Here is a 15,712-nt window from a genome sequence, read left to right on the forward strand (position 1 = left end):
CTCCAGCTCCAGCACTGATAGGCATTCCTTTAGTGTTTTAATGTTGCTGGAGAGTTTTGGGGAGACAGGGGGGCAGTCTGTGGGAGATGGGGCACTGTCTGGCTCCGTGTGGCTGGGGGCAGACTGCAGGGTGGCCGGCTCTGGCTCTTGTTTCTCTACCTCAGTCTGCTGCTTTGAGGTGTGGAAGCCGAGAGCTAATTGGTCCAGGCTGCTCTCGCTGCCCTGCACCATGATGGTCCCGTTGTGGTATACATTAAAAGTGAGCATCACACTGTCTGTGTCTTTCTCTACCAGCACTGAGATCTGCCTGCCTCTGCTAATGCCCCTCTTGTTGTTATTGGGGTATGTCTGGCACAGGGTTTTGTGAAAGGCGCTGTAGAACAGTAGATTGTTCTTGACCCTGTTTTCTCCTTTACCGGTGTAGTCTAGGATGAGGGTCTCAGGAGATGCTCTCATCACAGCTTGTTTGTAGTCCTTCTTAGCCTGTGCAGAGCGAATGTCTTCAGGGTATCGGATTTCAAAAGGCAGCTCTGCAGTCAGACTGCTGTTCGATAGATTTCTATCAGTCTCAGTGGCAGTTGGGCTCTCTCCTACTGTCACTCTATTCAAATCGGAGCTCTGCATTTTCATTGGCTGAGTCAACTACTGAGAATGCTTATTTATTTTATTAATACATATTTTTTTGTTTAATTATTTGTCTCTTACCTCCAATTCTTGTCTTCAGCTTTTCTTTTCTGACTTTTCTTCCTGAACTGTCTCTCTGCTTTCTTCTTTTTGTGTTTCTCTTAAAATTATTATTTTTTGAATACTTTTTCTTCTGAATTTCTATTCCATGTCTTCTGTGTATGTTTATAGTGCTATATATTCATTTGTAAATCACAAATTAAATCCGCTTATGTATAAAAACAAATGTTTTTTAGGAGCTCATATTCCTCTCTCTCTCTCTCTCTCTCTCTCTCTCTCTCTCTCTCAATTCATTTCATTTGTATTGTCAAAGCAATTGGACATACATACACATACATACATATACACTCACCTAAAGGATTATTAGGAACACCTGTTCAATTTCTCATTAATGCAATTATCTAATCAACCAATCACATGGCAGTTGCTTCAATGCATTTAGGGGTGTGGTCCTGGTCAAGACAATCTCCTGAACTCCAAACTGAATGTCTGAATGGGAATGAAAGGTGATTTAAGCAATTTTGAGCGTGGCATGGTTGTTGGTGCCAGACGGGCCGGTCTGAGTATTTCACAATCTGCTCAGTTACTGGGATTTTCACGCACAACCATTTCTAGGGTTTACAAAGAATGGTGTGAAAAGGGAAAAACATCCAGTATGCGGCAGTCCTGTGGGCGAAAATGCCTTGTTGATGCTAGAGGTCAGAGGAGAATGGGCCGACTGATTCAAGCTGATAGAAGAGCAACTTTGACTGAAATAACCACTCGTTACAAACGAGGTATGCAGCAAAGCATTTGTGAAGCTACAACACGTACAACCTTGAGGCGGATGGGCTACAACAGCAGAAGACCCCACCGGGTACCACTCATCTCCACTACAAATAGGAAAAAGAGGTGAGACATTCAGATGGTAGAGTCAGAATTTGGCGTAAACAGAATGAGAACATGGATCCATCATGTCTTGTTACCACTGTGCAGGCTGGTGGTGGTGGTGTAATGGTGTGGGGGATGTCTTCTTGGCACACTTTAGGCCCCTTAGTGCCAATTGGGCATCGTTTAAATGCTACGGCCTACCTGAGCATTGTTTCTGACCATGTCCATCCCTTTTTGACCACCATGTACCCATCCTCTGATGGCTACTTCCAGCAGGATAATGCACCATGTCACAAAGGTCGAATCATTTCAAATTGGTTTCTTGAACATGACAATGAGTTCACTGTACTAAACTGGCCCCCACAGTCACCAGATCTCAACCCAATAGAGCATCTTTGGGATGTGGTGGAACGGGGGCTTCGTGCCCTGGATGTGCATCACACAAATCTCCATCAACTGCAAGATGCTATCCTATCAATATGGGCCAACATTTCTAAAGAATGCTTTCAGCACCTTGTTGAATCAATGCCACGTAGAATTAAGGCAGTTCTGAAGGCGAAAGGGGGTCAAACACAGTATTAGTATGGTGTTCCTAATAATCCTTTAGGTGAGTTCATCGTAGCTCTTAATACTCTCTTTCTGTCTGGAGGAGATATAATTGAAGTATTGTACACGTACCCGGCTACTTTCAACACCCATTGCTGCACTGATATTTTTCCCTCCATTTTTCTTTATCCATTTTTTTTTTGCTGGAAGTTCCGTCAATACCCGTCAGCCTTTAAGAGACATCATGCAGCCAGGCCTCTTGGCTTGCGGCCACACCGTCCTGAACGCGCCCAATCTCATCAGATCTCGGAAGCTAAACGGGGCAAGGGTTCGTCAGTACTTGGATGGGTGACCTCCTGGAGATATCAGGTGCTGCAAGTTATTTCGTCTCCTGGGTAACTTTATCGTAGCTCTAAATACTCTCTTTCTGTCTGGAGGAGATATAATTGAAGAATTGTACACATACCCGGCTACTTTCAACACCCATTGCTGCACTGATATTTTTCCCTCCATTTTTCTTTATCCATTTTTTTTTTGCTGGAAGTTCCGTCAATACCCACCAGCCTTTAAGAGACATCATGCAGCCAGGCTTTTTGGCTTGCAGCCACACCGTCCTGAACGCGCCCGATCTCGTCAGATCTCGGAAGCTAAACGGGGCAGGGCCTGGTCAGTACTTGGATGGGTGACCTCCTGGAAATACCAGGTGCAGCAAGCTTTTTCGTCTCCTGGGTAACTTCATCGTAGCTCTTAGTACTCTCTTTCAGTCTGGAGGAGATATTATTGAAGAATTCTACACGTACCCGGCTACTTTCAACACCCTTTGCTGCACTGATATTTTTCCCTCCATTTTTCTTTTTTCTTTTTTATTTTGCTGGAAGTTCCGTCAATACCCTCCAGCCTTTAAGAGACATCATGCAGCCGGGCCTCTTGGCTTGAGGCCACACCGGCCTGAACGCGCCCGATCTCGTCAGATCTCGAAAGCAAAACGGGGCAAGTCCTGGTCAGTACTTGGATGGGTGACCTCCTGGAAATACCAGGTGCTGCCAGCTTTTTACGTCTCCTGGGGAACTTCATCGTAGCTCTTAATACTCTCTTTCTGTCTGGAGAAGACATAATTGAAGAATTGTACACGTACCCGGCTACTTTCAACACCCTTTCCTGCACTGATATTTTTCCCTCCATTTTTCTATTTTTTTTTTTTTTTTTTTTTGCTGGAAATTCCGTCAATACCCGCCAGCCTTTAAGAGACATCATGCAGACAGACATCTCGGCTTGCGGCCACACCATCCTGAACGCGCCCGATCTCGTCAGATCTCGGAAGCTAAACGGGGCAGGGCCTGGTCAGTACTTGAATGTGAGACCTCCTGGAAATACCAGGTGCTGCAAGCTTTTTACGTCTCCTGGGTAACTTCATCGTAGCTCTTAATACTCTCTTTCTGTCTCCAGGAGATATAATTGAAGAATTGTACACGTACCCGGCTACTTTCAACACCCTTTGCTGCACTGGTATATTTCCCTCTATTTTTCTTTTTTTTTTTGCTGGCAGTTCCGTCAATACCCGCCAGCCTTTAAGAGACATCATGCAGCCAGGCATCTTGGCTTGCGGCCACACCATCCTGAACGCGCCGGATCTCGTCAGATCTCGGAAGCTAAACGGGGCAGGGCCTGGTCAGTACTTGGATGGGAGACCTCCTAGAAATACCAGGTGCTGCAAGCTTTTTACGTCTCCTGGGTAACTTCATCGTAGCTCTTAATACTCTCTTTCTGTCTCCAGGAGATATAATTGAAGAATTGTACACGTACCCGTCTACTTTCAACACCCTTTGCTGCACTGGTATATTTCCCTCTATTTTTCTTTTTTTTTTTTTGCTGGAAGTTCCGTCAATACCCGCCAGCCTTTAAGAGACATCATGCAGCCAGGCATTTCGGCTTGCGGCCACACCATCCTGAACGCGCCTGATCTCGTCAGATCTCGGAAGCTAAACGGGGCAGGGCCTGGTCAGTACTTGAATGTGAGACCTCCTGGAAATACCAGGTGCTGCAAGCTTTTTACGTCTCCTGGGTAACTTCATCGTAGCTCTTAATACTCTCTTTCTGTCTCCAGGAGATATAATTGAAGAATTGTACACGTACCCGGCTACTTTCAACACCCTTTGCTGCACTGGTATATTTCCCTCTATTTTTCTTTTTTTTTTTGCTGGCAGTTCCGTCAATACCCGCCAGCCTTTAAGAGACATCATGCAGCCAGGCATCTTGGCTTGCGGCCACACCATCCTGAACGCGCCGGATCTCGTCAGATCTCGGAAGCTAAACGGGGCAGGACCTGCTCAGTACATGAATGTGAGACCTCCTGGAAATACCTAGTGCTGCAAGCTTTTACGTCTCCTGGGTAACTTTATCGTAGCACTTAATACTCTCTCTCTGTCTGGAGGAGATATAATTGAAGTATTGTACACGTATCCAGCTACTGTCAACACCCTTTGCTGCACTGATATTTTTCCATCCATTTTTCTTTTTTCTTTTTTTATATTTTTTTTTTGCTGGAAGTTCCGTCAATACCCGCCAACCTTTAAGAGACATCATGCAGCCAGGCCTCTTGGCTTGCGGCCACACCGTCCTGAATGCGCCCGATCTCGTCAGATCTCGGATGCTAAACGGGGCAGGGCCTGGTCACTACTTGGATGGGAGACCTCCTAGAAATACCAGGTGCTGCAAGCCTTTTACGTCTCCTGGGTAACTTCATCGTAGCTCTTAATACTCTCTTTCTGTCTCCAGGAGATATAATTGAAGAATTGTACACGTACCCGGCTACTTTCAACACCCTTTCCTGCACTGATATTTTTCCCTCCATTTTTCTATTTTTTTTTTTTTTTTTTTTGCTGGAAATTCCGTCAATACCCGCCAGCCTTTAAGAGACATCATGCAGCCAGACATCTCGGCTTGCGGCCACACCGTCCTGAACGCGCCCGATCTCGTCAGATCTCGGAAGCTAAACGGGGCAGGGCCTCGTCAGTACTTGGATGGGAGACCTCCTGGAAATACCTGGTGCTGCAAGCTTTTTACGTCTCCTGGGTAACTTCAGCGTAGCTCTTAATACTCTCATTCAGTCTGGAGGAGATATAATTGAAGAATTGTACACGTACCCGGCTACTTTCAACAGCCTTTGCTGCACTGATATTTTTCCCTCCATTTTCCATTTTTTTTTTTTTTTTTTTCTGCTAGAAGTTCCGTCAATACCCGCCAGCCTTTAAGAGACATCATGCAGCCACGCATCTCGGCTTGCGGCCACACCATCCTGAACGCGCCCGATCTCGTCAGATCTCGGAAGCTAAACGGGGCAGGGCCTGGTCAGTACATGAAAGTGAGACCTCCTGGAAATACCAGGTGCTGCAAGCTTTTTACGTCTCCTGGGTAACTTCATCGTAGCTCTTAATACTCTCTTTCTGTCTCCAGGAGATATAATTGAAGAATTGTACACGTACCCAGCTACTGTCAACACCCTTTGCTGCACTGATATTTTTCCATCCATTTTTCTTTTTTCTTTTTTTCTTTTTTTTTTTTGCTGGAAGTTCCGTCAATACCCGCCAGCCTTTAAGAGACATCATGCAGCCAGGCCTCTTGGCTTGCGGCCACACCGTCCTGAACGCGCCCGATCTCATCAGATCTCGGAAGCTAACGGGGCAGGGCCTGGTCAGTACTTGGATGGGTGACCTCCTGGAAATACCAGGTGCTGCAAGCCTTTTACGTCTCCTGGGTAACTTCATCATAGCTCTTAATACTCTCTTTCAGTCTGTAGGAGATATTATTGAAGAATTGTACACGTACCCGGCTACTTTCAAAACCCTTTGCTGCACTGATATTTTTCCCTCCATTTTTCTTTTTTCTTTTATTTTTTGCTGGAAGTTCCGTCAATACCCGCCAGCCTTAAAGAGACATCATGCAGCCGGGCCTCTCGGCTTTCGGCCACACCGTCCTGAATGCGCATGATATCGTCAGATCTCGGAAGCTAAACGGGGCAGGACCTGGTCAGTACTTGAATGTGAGACCTCCTGGAAATACCAGGTGCTGCAAGCTTTTACGTCTCCTGGGTAACTTTATCGTAGCTCTTAATACTCTCTTTCAGTCTGCAGGAGATATAATTGAAGAATTGTACACGTACCCGGCTACTTTCAACACCCTTTCCTGCACTGATATTTTTCCCTCCATTTTTCTATTTTTTTTTTTTTTTTTTTTTGCTGGAAGTTCCGTCAATACCCGCCAACCTTTAAGAGACATTATGCAGCCAGGCCTTTCGGCTTGTGGCCATACCGTCCTGAATGCGCCCGATCTCGTCAGATCTCGGAAGCTAAACGGGGCAGGGCCTGGTCAGTACTTGGATGGGAGACCTCCTAGAAATACCAGGTGCTGCAAGCTTTTTACGTCTCATGGGTAACTTCATCGTAGCTCTTAATACTCTCTTTCTGTCTCCAGGAGATATAATTGAAGAATCGTACACGTACCCGGCTACTTTCAACACCCTTTGCTGCACTGGTATATTTCCCTCTATTTTTCTTTTTTTTTTTTGCTGGCAGTTCCGTCAATACCCGCCAGCCTTAAAGAGACATCATGCAGCCAGGCATCTCGGCTTGCGGCCACACCATCCTGAACGCGCCCGATCTCGTCAGATCTCGGAAGCTAAACGGGGCAGGACCTGGTCAGTACATGAATGTGAGACCTCCTGGAAGTACCTGGTGCTGCTAGCTTTTACGTCTCCTGGGTAACTTTATCGTAGCTCTTAATTCTCTCTTTCTGTCTGGAGGAGATTTAAATGAAGAATTGTACACGTACCCAGCTACTGTCAACACCCTTTGCTGCACTGATATTTTTCCATCCATTTTTCTTTTTTTTTTTTTTTTTTTTTTTTGCTGGAAGTTCCGTCAATACCCGCCAACCTTTAAGAGACATCATGCAGCCAGACATCTCGGCTTGCGGCCACACCGTCCTGAACGCGCCCGATCTTGTCAGATCTCGGAAGCTAAACGGGGCAGGACCTGGTCAGTACTTAAATGTGAGACCTCCTGGAAATACCAGGTGCTGCCAGCTTTTTACGTCTCCTGGGGAACTTCATCGTAGCTCTAAATACTCTCTTTCTGTCTGGAGAAGATAAAATTGAAGAATTGTACACGTACCCGGCTACTTTCAACACCCTTTGCTGCACTTGTATTTTTCCCTCTATTTTTCTTTTTTTTTTTTGCTGGCAGTTCCGTCAATACCCGACAGCCTTTAAGAGACATCATGCAGCCAGGCATCTCGGCTTGCGGCCAAACCATCCTGAACGCGCCCGATCTCGTCAGATCTCGGAAGCTAAATGGGGCAGGACCTGGTCAGTACATGAATGTGAGACCTCCTGGAAATACCTGGTGCTGCAAGCTTTTACGTCTCCTGGGTAACTTTATCGTAGCTCTTAATACTCTCTATCTGTCTGGAGGAGATATAATTGAAGTATTGTACACGTACCCAGCTACTGTCAACACCCTTTGCTGCACTGATATTTTTCCATCCATTTTTTTTTTTTTTTTTTTTTTTTGCTAGAAGTTCCGTCAATACCCGCCAACCTTTAAGAGACATCATGCAGCCAGGCCTTTCGGCTTGTGGCCACACCGTCCTGAATGCGCCCGATCTCGTCAGCTCTCGGAAGCTAAACGGGGCAGGGCCTGGTCAGTACTTTGATGGGAGACCTCCTAGAAATACCAGGTGCTGCAAGCTGTTTACGTCTCCTGGGTAACTTCATCGTAGCTCTTAATACTCTCTTTCTGTCTGCAGGAGATATAATTGAAGAATTGTACACGTACCCGGCTACTTTCAACACCCTTTCCTGCACTGATATTTTTCCCTCCATTTTTCTATTTTTTTTTTTTGCTGGAAATTCCGTCAATACCCGCCAACCTTTAAGAGACATCATGCAGCCAGGCCTCTCGGCTTGCGGCCACACCGTCCTGAATGCGCCCGATCTCGTCAGATCTCGGAAGCTAAACGGGGCAGGGACTGGTCAGTACTTGGATGGGAGACCTCCTAGAAATACCAGGTGCTGCAAGCCTTTTTCGTCTCCTGGGTAACTTCATCGTAGCTCTTAATACTCTCTTTCTGTCTCCAGGAGATATAATTGAAGAATTGTACACGTACTAGGCTACTTTCAACACCCTTTGCTGCACTGATATTTTTCCCTCCATTTTTCTTTTTATTTTATTTTTTTGCAGGAAGTTCCGTCAATATCCGCCAGCCTTTAAGAGACATCATGCAGCCAGGTCTCTTGGCTTGTAGTCACACTGTCCTGAACGCGCCCGATCATATCAGATTTCGGAAGCTAAATGGGGCAGGGCCTGGTCAGTACATGGATGTGTGACCTCCTGGAAATACCAGGTGCTGCAAGCTTTTTACGTCTCCTGGGTAACAGCATCGTAGCTCTTAATACTCTCTTTCTGTCTCCAGGAGATATAATTGAAGTATTGTACACGTACCCGGCTACTTTCAACACCCTTTGCTGCACTGGTATATTTCCCTCTATTTTTCTTTTTTTTTTTTGCTGGCAGTTCCGTCAATACCCGCCAGCCTTTAAGAGACATCATGCAGCCAGGCATCTCGGCTTGCGGCCACACCATCCTGAACGCGCCCGATCTCGTCAGATCTCGGAAGCTAAACGGGGCAGGACCTGGTTAGTACATGAATGTGAGACCGCCTGGAAATACCTAGTGCTGCAAGCTTTTACGTCTCCTGGGTAACTTTATCGTAGCTCTTAATACTCTCTATCTGTCTGGAGGAGATATAATTGAAGAATTGTACATGTACCCGGCTACTTTCAACACCCTTTGCTGCACTGATATTTTTCCCTCCCTTTTTCTATTTTTTTTTTTTTTTTTTTTGCTGGAAGTTCCGTCAATACTAGCCAGCCTTTAAGAGACATCATGCAGCCAGGTCTCTTGGCTTGCGGCCACACTGTCCTGAACACGCCTGATCTCATCATATCTCGGAAGCTAAACGGGGCAGGGTCTGGTCAGAACTTGGTTGGGTGACCTCCTGGAAATATCAGGTGCTGCAAGCTTTTTACGTCTCCTGGGTAACTTCATCGTAGCTCTTAATACTCTCTTTCAGTCTGGAGGAGATATTATTGAAGAATTGTACACGTACCCGGCTACTTTCAACAGCCTTTGCTGCACTGATATTTTTCCCTCCATTTTTCTTTTTTTTTTTTTTTTTTTGCTGGAAGTTCCGTCAATACCCACCAGCCTAAAGAGACATCATGCAGCCAGGCCTCTCGGCTTGTGGCGACACCGTCCTGAATGCGCCCGATCTCGTAAGATCTCGGAAGGTAAAAGGGGCAGGGCCTGGTCAGTACTTGGATGGGTGACCTCCTGGAAATACCTGGTGCTGCAAGCTTTTTTGTCTCCTGGGTAACTTCATCGTAGCTCTTAATACTCTCTTTCTGTCTGGAGGAGACATAATTGAAGTATTGTACACGTACCCAGCTACTGTCAACACCCTTTGCTGCACTGATATTTTTCCCTCCATTTTTCTATTTTTTTTTTTATTTTTTTTTCTTGGATGTTCCGTCATTACCCGCCAGCCTTTTAGAGACATCATGCAGCCAGGCCTCTAGGTTTGCGGCCACACCGTCCTGAACGCGCCCGATCTCATCAGATCTCGGAAGCTAAACGGGGCAAGACCTGGTCAGTACTTGAATGTGAGACCTCCTGGAAATACCTGGTGCTGCAAGCTTTTACGTCTCCTGGGTAACTTTATCGTAGCTCTTAATACTCTCTTTCTGTCTGGAGGAGATATAATTGAAGTATTGTACACGTACCCAGCTACTGTCAACACCCTTTGCTGCACTGATATTTTTCCATCAATTTTTTTATTTTTATTATTATTTATTTTTTCTGCTGGAAGTTCCGTCAATACCCGCCAACCTTTAAGAGACATCATGCAGCCAGGCGTCTTGGCTTGCGGCCACACCGTCCTGAACGCGCCCCATCTCGTCAGCTCTCGGAAGCTAAACTGGGCAGGGCCTGGTCATTACTTGAATGTGAGACCTTCTGGAAATTCCAGGCGCTGCAAGCTTTTTTCGTCACCTGGGAAACTTCGTCGTAGCTTTTAATACTCTCTTTCTGTCTGGAGGAGATTTAATTGAAGAATTGTACACGTACCTGGCTACTTTCAACACCCTTTGCGGCACTGATTTTTTTCCCTCCGTTTTTCTTTTTTTCTTTTTTTTTTTTTTTTTGCTGGAAGTTCCGTCAATACCCGCCAGCCTTTAAGAGACATCATGCAGCCAGGCCTCTCGGCTTGCGGCCACACCGTCCTGAACGCGCCCGATCTTGTCAGATCTCGGATGCTGAACGGGGCAGGGCCTGGTCAGTACTTGGACGGGTGACCTCCTGGAAATACCAGGTGCTGCAAGCTTTTATCGTCACTTGGGTAACTTCATCGTAGCTCTAAATACTCTCTTTCTGTCTGGAGGAGATATAATTGAAGTATTGTACACGTACCCGGCTACTTTCACCACTCTTTGCTGCAGTGATATTTTTCCCTCCATTTTTCTTTTTTCTTTTTTATTTTGCTGGAAGTTCCGTCAATACCCTCCAGCCTTTAAGAGACATCATGCAGCCAGGCCTCTTGCTTGCGACCACACCGTCCTGAGCGCGACCGATCTCATCAGATCCCGGAAGCTAAACGGGGCAGGGCCTGTTCAGTACTTGGATGGGTGACCTCCTGGAAATACCAGGTGCTGCAAGCTTTTTACGTCTCCTGGGTAACTTCATTGTAGCTCTTAATACTCTCTTTCAGTCTGGAGGAGATATAATTGAAGAATTGTACATGTACCCGGCTACTTTCAACACCCTTTCCTGCACTGATATTTTTCCCTCCATTTTTCTATTTTTTTTTTTGCTGGAAGTTCCGTCAATACCCGCCAGCCTTTAAGAGACATCATGCAGCCAGGCCTCTTGGCTTGCGGCCACACCGTCCTGAACGCGCCCGATCTCATCAGATCTCGGAAGCTAAATGGGGCAGGGCCTAGACAGTACTTGAATGGGTGACCTCCTGGAAATACCAGGTGCTGCAAGCTTTTTACGTCCCCTGGGTAACTTCATCGTAGCTCTTAATACTCTCTTTCAGTCTGGAGGAGATATAATTAAAGAATTGTACACGTACCCGGCTACTTTCAACACACTTTGCTGCACTGATATGTTTCCCACCATTTTTCTTTTTTCTTTTTTTTTTTTGCTGGAAGTTCCGTCAATACCCGCCAACCTTTAAGAGACATCATGCAGCCAGGCGTCTCGGCTTGTGGCCACACCGTCCTGAATGCGCCCGATCTTGTCAGATCTCGGAAGCTAAACGGGGCAGGGCCTGGTCAGTACTTGGATGGGTGACCTCCTGGAAATACCAGGTGCTGCAAGCTTTTTACTTCTCCTGGGTAACTTTATCGTAGCTCTTAATACTCTCTTTCTGTCTGGAGGAGATATAATTGAAGTATTGTACACGTACCCGGCAACTTTCAACACCATTTGCTGCACTGATATTTTTGCCTCCGTTTTTCTTTTTTTTTTTTTTTTTTTTTTTTTTGCTAGAAGTTCCGTCAATACCCGCCAGCCTTTAAGAGACATCATGCAGCCAGGCCTCTCGGCTTGCGGCTACACCGTCCTGGACGCACCCCGTCTCGTCAGATCTCGGAAGCTAAACGGGCCAGGGCCTGGTCAGTACTTGGATGGGTGACCTCCAGGAAATACCAGGTGATGCAAGCTTTTTACGTCTCCTGGGTAACTTCATCGTAGCTCTTAATATTCTTTATCTGTCTGGAGGAGATATAATTGAAGTATTGTACACTTTGTCTTAGGGACAGTCTGGCTAGCAGTGACTGAGTGGTTGACAGACGACAAGCAACGGAATGTACGTGCTCTGTGATGTCATAGCAGTCAGCTGAGAGAGGCTCGTGATGTCATCGCTGAGCTGTCTGTCTGTCTGTCTGTCTCTCTCTCTCTCTCTCTCTCTCTCTCTCTCTCTCTCTCTCTCTCTCTCTCTCTCTCTCTTCCTCTCAATTCAATTCATTTGTATTGTCAAAGCAATTGGACATACATACATACATATATATATATATATATATATATATACATACATACATACATCCATACATGCTAGAAAGTCATTACAATGTTATCTTAAAGGCTAACTAAGCAGAACATATATCATTATAGAACAGAGTTCATAGGTCAACACATGGTTTTAGGGAACAGGCACGTAGGTCATACCGTTTGACAATGTCTCCAAGGTTCTCATCGTAAATAACAAACAGAAATCAAACTATCTTCTGGGCTGACCTTCTAGCTTGACCGTATCTTTCTTAAGTATACAAGAGAGAAAAACAGGTGTAAGAAAATAATTTCTAATTTTCCTTCTACACATATATACATACATACATACATATGTAGCGTTATTTTGGGTGTATTTTGATAAGAGCATTTGGGCTCTGAGCTGAAGCACTGATCTAAAGAAGACCTCTCCCCCCCCAAAGTTATCAGATTTCCTTAGCTCATCAGCTTGGAACTGGTTTGCATCAAAGTGACAGTTTTGGGGAGGATGGCACCGAGAAGAGGCCAAATAGTTTGGAATTCTGCTATGAGATGTCTGGAGAAAGGGGCCTGTAGGTGATAAAAACTCTTTGAAGTGGATGAGAGCCGAAATCCCGACATAGAGCTACGAACCCAGGCCAACCGGCATTTCCAAAAGATGGCATGGATTGACATCAGTCATAAATAAAGCCTCCCTCCAATAGGACACTGGGGGCTGAAACCGAAATCCAATCTCAAGAACTCAGGGACCAATCACCTACTGATCTGACAGACTATAAGGAACAGCGGACAGTCTTTCTCTCTCTCTCTCTCTCACCTGAACCAGAATCTCGCTGCCACAGCTCAACCTGTAGCTCTGTTGCCAGAACCGGAATCAGAAACCAACCAAGTCTTTGCCGGCAACAGAAGAGTTAAACTGGGAGAAGGAGATTGAGCGAAGAATTATTTTAAAGGACTTTATTAAATAAATAACTTCACAGACCCACCTGATCAGTGGAGTTTTACAGCTGGACAATTGACTAAGTCGACTGAATACGAAAGTGTCAGTCACTTAAATAGCTATTTGAGTCTTAAGAAACTTGACCCTTGGAACGAACAGGGCCCTGCTTTCCTCAAAGACTTTGTCTTCAAGTAACTACGGTGGAACCCTGCTTACAAAGAAGATTTTGTGCACAACCTTGGAGCCTTCAAACCAGTGGAAAATCTGTTTGGAAAAGACTCTACATTCGCGAAACCCCAACTTCCAGGTGCATCGACTGAGTGGAAGTTCTTGGACAAAGCCGAACCGGACTGCCTTTGTTCCAAACCACACGGACCTCGTGCCGTGTGCTGTTATCTGAGCCCGAAGCCAGAGAGGCCTCTCTGCGACGAAGTTCACATAAGTTTAACAGTTTGGAGTTCATTATTCATGACATTTGAGAAATCAATTAGAAATGTTAATCTGTGATTCATAACTCTAGAATGTGTAATATCATTTAGTTTTCTTAAATATAAATGTGTGTTGCATTCAACTGTTTTGTTGATAATTTTAGAAATAAAATCTGTCAACGCCGAGAAATATCTTCTCATTCCTGTTTAACTGTTTAGTCTGAAATTGACACAAGTTAATAGACACCAGATTATAGGTGGCCCTGCCTATCCTTAATCATTGAATAATAATCAGTTAAGGGAAATTGTGGTAACAAGTAATGATAGGATCTTTCTCTCCACCTAAACGTTAATGAGACTGATATATATATAACGAGAAGTTACCTGACATAAATACTAACCTGCGTAGTTATTGAATGTCTGACTAACAATACTAATGAGAGACTCACCTTCGTCTTACTAACCGGTATTGTAGTCAATGTGTTTATAACCTTTTTTGTTTAACGATTTGTGTGTTATCCTATGGGATCCCATGGTCTTTGATTTGGTCACGGAAGTGATTTGTCTTTGATTTGTTGATCTAGAGTTGAATTTTAATTAGTTTTTCCCTTTTGTATAATTAGTGTAGTGCTACATTTAGTCTTTGTTTTTAAATAAATTTGACAATTTATATCTTTGGAATTGGTGTCTGCGTCCAATTATTACAGAAATTGAGTTCTACAAGACTCCAGGATTCGTGATAAGGTGATACTATGAATTCACTTCTTTAATTGAAATTTAAAAGTGTACCTTACGCTACATATATATATATATATATATATATATATATATATATATATATATATATATATATATATATGTATGTATGTATGTATGTATGTCCAATTGCTTTGACAATACAAATGAATAGAATTGAGAGGGAGAGAGAGAGAGACAGACAGACAGACTGACAAACAGAAAAACAGACAGACATAGACACACACACACACACACACACACACACAGAGCCAGCCAGCCAGCCAGCTCAGCGATGACATCACGAGCCTCTCTCAGCTGACTGCTATGACATCACAGAGCACGTACATTCCGTTGCTTGCCGTCTGTCAACCACTCAGTCACTGCCAGCCAGACTGGCTGGCTGGCTGGATGGGGGGGCTGCTTGCTGCTGCTGTGTACCTTAGCAAGCTTATTTGCTTGACCGGCCTTCCTACTCCTCTGCCCACATGCCCACCTATGCCCGATCTGCTGTTCACCTGGATCACAGCTCCGCCCCAACAAGGCAGATCCTTCCAAAAATGGTACAAACTCACCCACGATCCCCTCCACGGAAAGCTTTAGCAAAAGGCAAAAGCGTTATACGTAATGAAGAGGAACCCGAGTCCAAGACGCATCCGACCAGCCATACATATTTGTGTGTATTAAAGATCACATTTTCTTACATTTAGTTTTTCTGTACTTTATTACATCTTATTGTGATTTATAAATGTATTGTTTCTTTTCCATATGTATGTATGTATGTATGTGTGTGTGTGTGTGCCTGTCTCTGTGTGAAAGTGAGTGTGTGTGTGTGTGTGTATGTCTGTCTGTCTGTGAAAGTGTGTGTGTGTGGGTGTGAGTGTCTGTCTGTCTGTCTGTCATGTAACTCGCACATCTGTGAGGGCACCATTTTTGCAGAAGAGATGTACACATTTTGGAGCAACATATGCTGCCATCCAGACATCATCTTTTCCAGTGACGTCCCTGCATTTGCAAAAAGATCACATTTTATTACATTTTGTTTATCTGTACTTTATTACATCTTATTGTGATTTATACTTGTAATGTTTCTTTTCCATATATATGTATGTACAGTGGGGGAAAAAAGTATTTGATCCCCTGCTGTTTTTGTACGTTTGCCTTGAGATCATTAACAAGATCCTCCCATGTAGTTCTGGGCTGATTCCTCACCGTTCTCATGATCATTGAAACTCCACGAGGTGAGATCTTGCATGGAGCCCCAGACTGAGGGAGACTGACAGTTATTTTGTGTTTCTTCCATTTGCGAATAATCGCACCAACTGTTGTCACCTTCTCACCAAGCTGCTTGGTGATGGTCTTGTAGCCCATTCCAGCCTTGTGTAGGTCTACAATCTTGTCCCTGA

General features: G+C 44.7%; 11 non-coding genes and 19 pseudogenes across 11 annotated transcripts; 29 read left to right on the plus strand and 1 right to left on the minus strand.

Moving 5' to 3' along the window:
- The first annotated feature begins 2,362 nt into the window (after positions 1–2,362).
- Positions 2,363–2,481, plus strand: LOC136732094 (uncharacterized; annotated as a pseudogene).
- Positions 2,482–2,696: 215 nt separating this feature from the next.
- Positions 2,697–2,815, plus strand: LOC136732464 (5S ribosomal RNA). Its single transcript, XR_010809936.1, has one exon. It is a non-coding gene; the product is annotated as a 5S ribosomal RNA (ribosomal RNA).
- A 215-nt stretch (positions 2,816–3,030) lies between these two features.
- On the plus strand, positions 3,031–3,149 carry LOC136732624 (uncharacterized; annotated as a pseudogene).
- A 221-nt stretch (positions 3,150–3,370) lies between these two features.
- On the plus strand, positions 3,371–3,489 carry LOC136732242 (5S ribosomal RNA). The gene has a single exon (XR_010809889.1). It is a non-coding gene; the product is annotated as a 5S ribosomal RNA (ribosomal RNA).
- A 209-nt stretch (positions 3,490–3,698) lies between these two features.
- LOC136732237 (5S ribosomal RNA) lies at positions 3,699–3,817 on the plus strand. Its single transcript, XR_010809884.1, has one exon. It is a non-coding gene; the product is annotated as a 5S ribosomal RNA (ribosomal RNA).
- Positions 3,818–4,028: 211 nt separating this feature from the next.
- On the plus strand, positions 4,029–4,147 carry LOC136732321 (uncharacterized; annotated as a pseudogene).
- A 209-nt stretch (positions 4,148–4,356) lies between these two features.
- Positions 4,357–4,475, plus strand: LOC136732661 (uncharacterized; annotated as a pseudogene).
- A 224-nt stretch (positions 4,476–4,699) lies between these two features.
- LOC136732310 (uncharacterized) lies at positions 4,700–4,818 on the plus strand (annotated as a pseudogene).
- A 220-nt stretch (positions 4,819–5,038) lies between these two features.
- LOC136732229 (5S ribosomal RNA) lies at positions 5,039–5,157 on the plus strand. The gene has a single exon (XR_010809875.1). It is a non-coding gene; the product is annotated as a 5S ribosomal RNA (ribosomal RNA).
- Positions 5,158–5,377: 220 nt separating this feature from the next.
- LOC136732413 (uncharacterized) lies at positions 5,378–5,496 on the plus strand (annotated as a pseudogene).
- Positions 5,497–5,721: 225 nt separating this feature from the next.
- Positions 5,722–5,839, plus strand: LOC136732172 (5S ribosomal RNA). The gene has a single exon (XR_010809809.1). It is a non-coding gene; the product is annotated as a 5S ribosomal RNA (ribosomal RNA).
- Positions 5,840–6,055: 216 nt separating this feature from the next.
- Positions 6,056–6,174, plus strand: LOC136732114 (uncharacterized; annotated as a pseudogene).
- Positions 6,175–6,394: 220 nt separating this feature from the next.
- Positions 6,395–6,513, plus strand: LOC136732175 (5S ribosomal RNA). The gene has a single exon (XR_010809811.1). It is a non-coding gene; the product is annotated as a 5S ribosomal RNA (ribosomal RNA).
- A 210-nt stretch (positions 6,514–6,723) lies between these two features.
- LOC136732492 (uncharacterized) lies at positions 6,724–6,842 on the plus strand (annotated as a pseudogene).
- A 221-nt stretch (positions 6,843–7,063) lies between these two features.
- LOC136732506 (uncharacterized) lies at positions 7,064–7,182 on the plus strand (annotated as a pseudogene).
- A 210-nt stretch (positions 7,183–7,392) lies between these two features.
- LOC136732459 (uncharacterized) lies at positions 7,393–7,511 on the plus strand (annotated as a pseudogene).
- Positions 7,512–7,726: 215 nt separating this feature from the next.
- LOC136732267 (5S ribosomal RNA) lies at positions 7,727–7,845 on the plus strand. Its single transcript, XR_010809912.1, has one exon. It is a non-coding gene; the product is annotated as a 5S ribosomal RNA (ribosomal RNA).
- Positions 7,846–8,057: 212 nt separating this feature from the next.
- Positions 8,058–8,176, plus strand: LOC136732255 (5S ribosomal RNA). The gene has a single exon (XR_010809900.1). It is a non-coding gene; the product is annotated as a 5S ribosomal RNA (ribosomal RNA).
- Positions 8,177–8,392: 216 nt separating this feature from the next.
- Positions 8,393–8,511, plus strand: LOC136732633 (uncharacterized; annotated as a pseudogene).
- A 210-nt stretch (positions 8,512–8,721) lies between these two features.
- LOC136732466 (uncharacterized) lies at positions 8,722–8,840 on the plus strand (annotated as a pseudogene).
- A 219-nt stretch (positions 8,841–9,059) lies between these two features.
- On the plus strand, positions 9,060–9,178 carry LOC136732631 (uncharacterized; annotated as a pseudogene).
- Positions 9,179–9,394: 216 nt separating this feature from the next.
- Positions 9,395–9,513, plus strand: LOC136732359 (uncharacterized; annotated as a pseudogene).
- A 220-nt stretch (positions 9,514–9,733) lies between these two features.
- LOC136732419 (uncharacterized) lies at positions 9,734–9,852 on the plus strand (annotated as a pseudogene).
- A 223-nt stretch (positions 9,853–10,075) lies between these two features.
- Positions 10,076–10,194, plus strand: LOC136732107 (uncharacterized; annotated as a pseudogene).
- Positions 10,195–10,417: 223 nt separating this feature from the next.
- LOC136732416 (uncharacterized) lies at positions 10,418–10,536 on the plus strand (annotated as a pseudogene).
- Positions 10,537–10,751: 215 nt separating this feature from the next.
- On the plus strand, positions 10,752–10,870 carry LOC136732426 (uncharacterized; annotated as a pseudogene).
- A 211-nt stretch (positions 10,871–11,081) lies between these two features.
- On the plus strand, positions 11,082–11,200 carry LOC136732232 (5S ribosomal RNA). The gene has a single exon (XR_010809879.1). It is a non-coding gene; the product is annotated as a 5S ribosomal RNA (ribosomal RNA).
- Positions 11,201–11,417: 217 nt separating this feature from the next.
- LOC136732188 (5S ribosomal RNA) lies at positions 11,418–11,536 on the plus strand. Its single transcript, XR_010809826.1, has one exon. It is a non-coding gene; the product is annotated as a 5S ribosomal RNA (ribosomal RNA).
- A 224-nt stretch (positions 11,537–11,760) lies between these two features.
- LOC136732487 (uncharacterized) lies at positions 11,761–11,879 on the plus strand (annotated as a pseudogene).
- Positions 11,880–14,838: 2,959 nt separating this feature from the next.
- Positions 14,839–14,953, minus strand: LOC136732147 (U5 spliceosomal RNA). Its single transcript, XR_010809785.1, has one exon. It is a non-coding gene; the product is annotated as a U5 spliceosomal RNA (small nuclear RNA).
- Positions 14,954–15,712: the final 759 nt, after the last annotated feature.

Source organism: Amia ocellicauda, unplaced genomic scaffold (genome assembly GCF_036373705.1).
Source record: "Amia ocellicauda isolate fAmiCal2 unplaced genomic scaffold, fAmiCal2.hap1 HAP1_SCAFFOLD_34, whole genome shotgun sequence".
Classification (NCBI taxonomy): domain Eukaryota; kingdom Metazoa; phylum Chordata; class Actinopteri; order Amiiformes; family Amiidae; genus Amia; species Amia ocellicauda.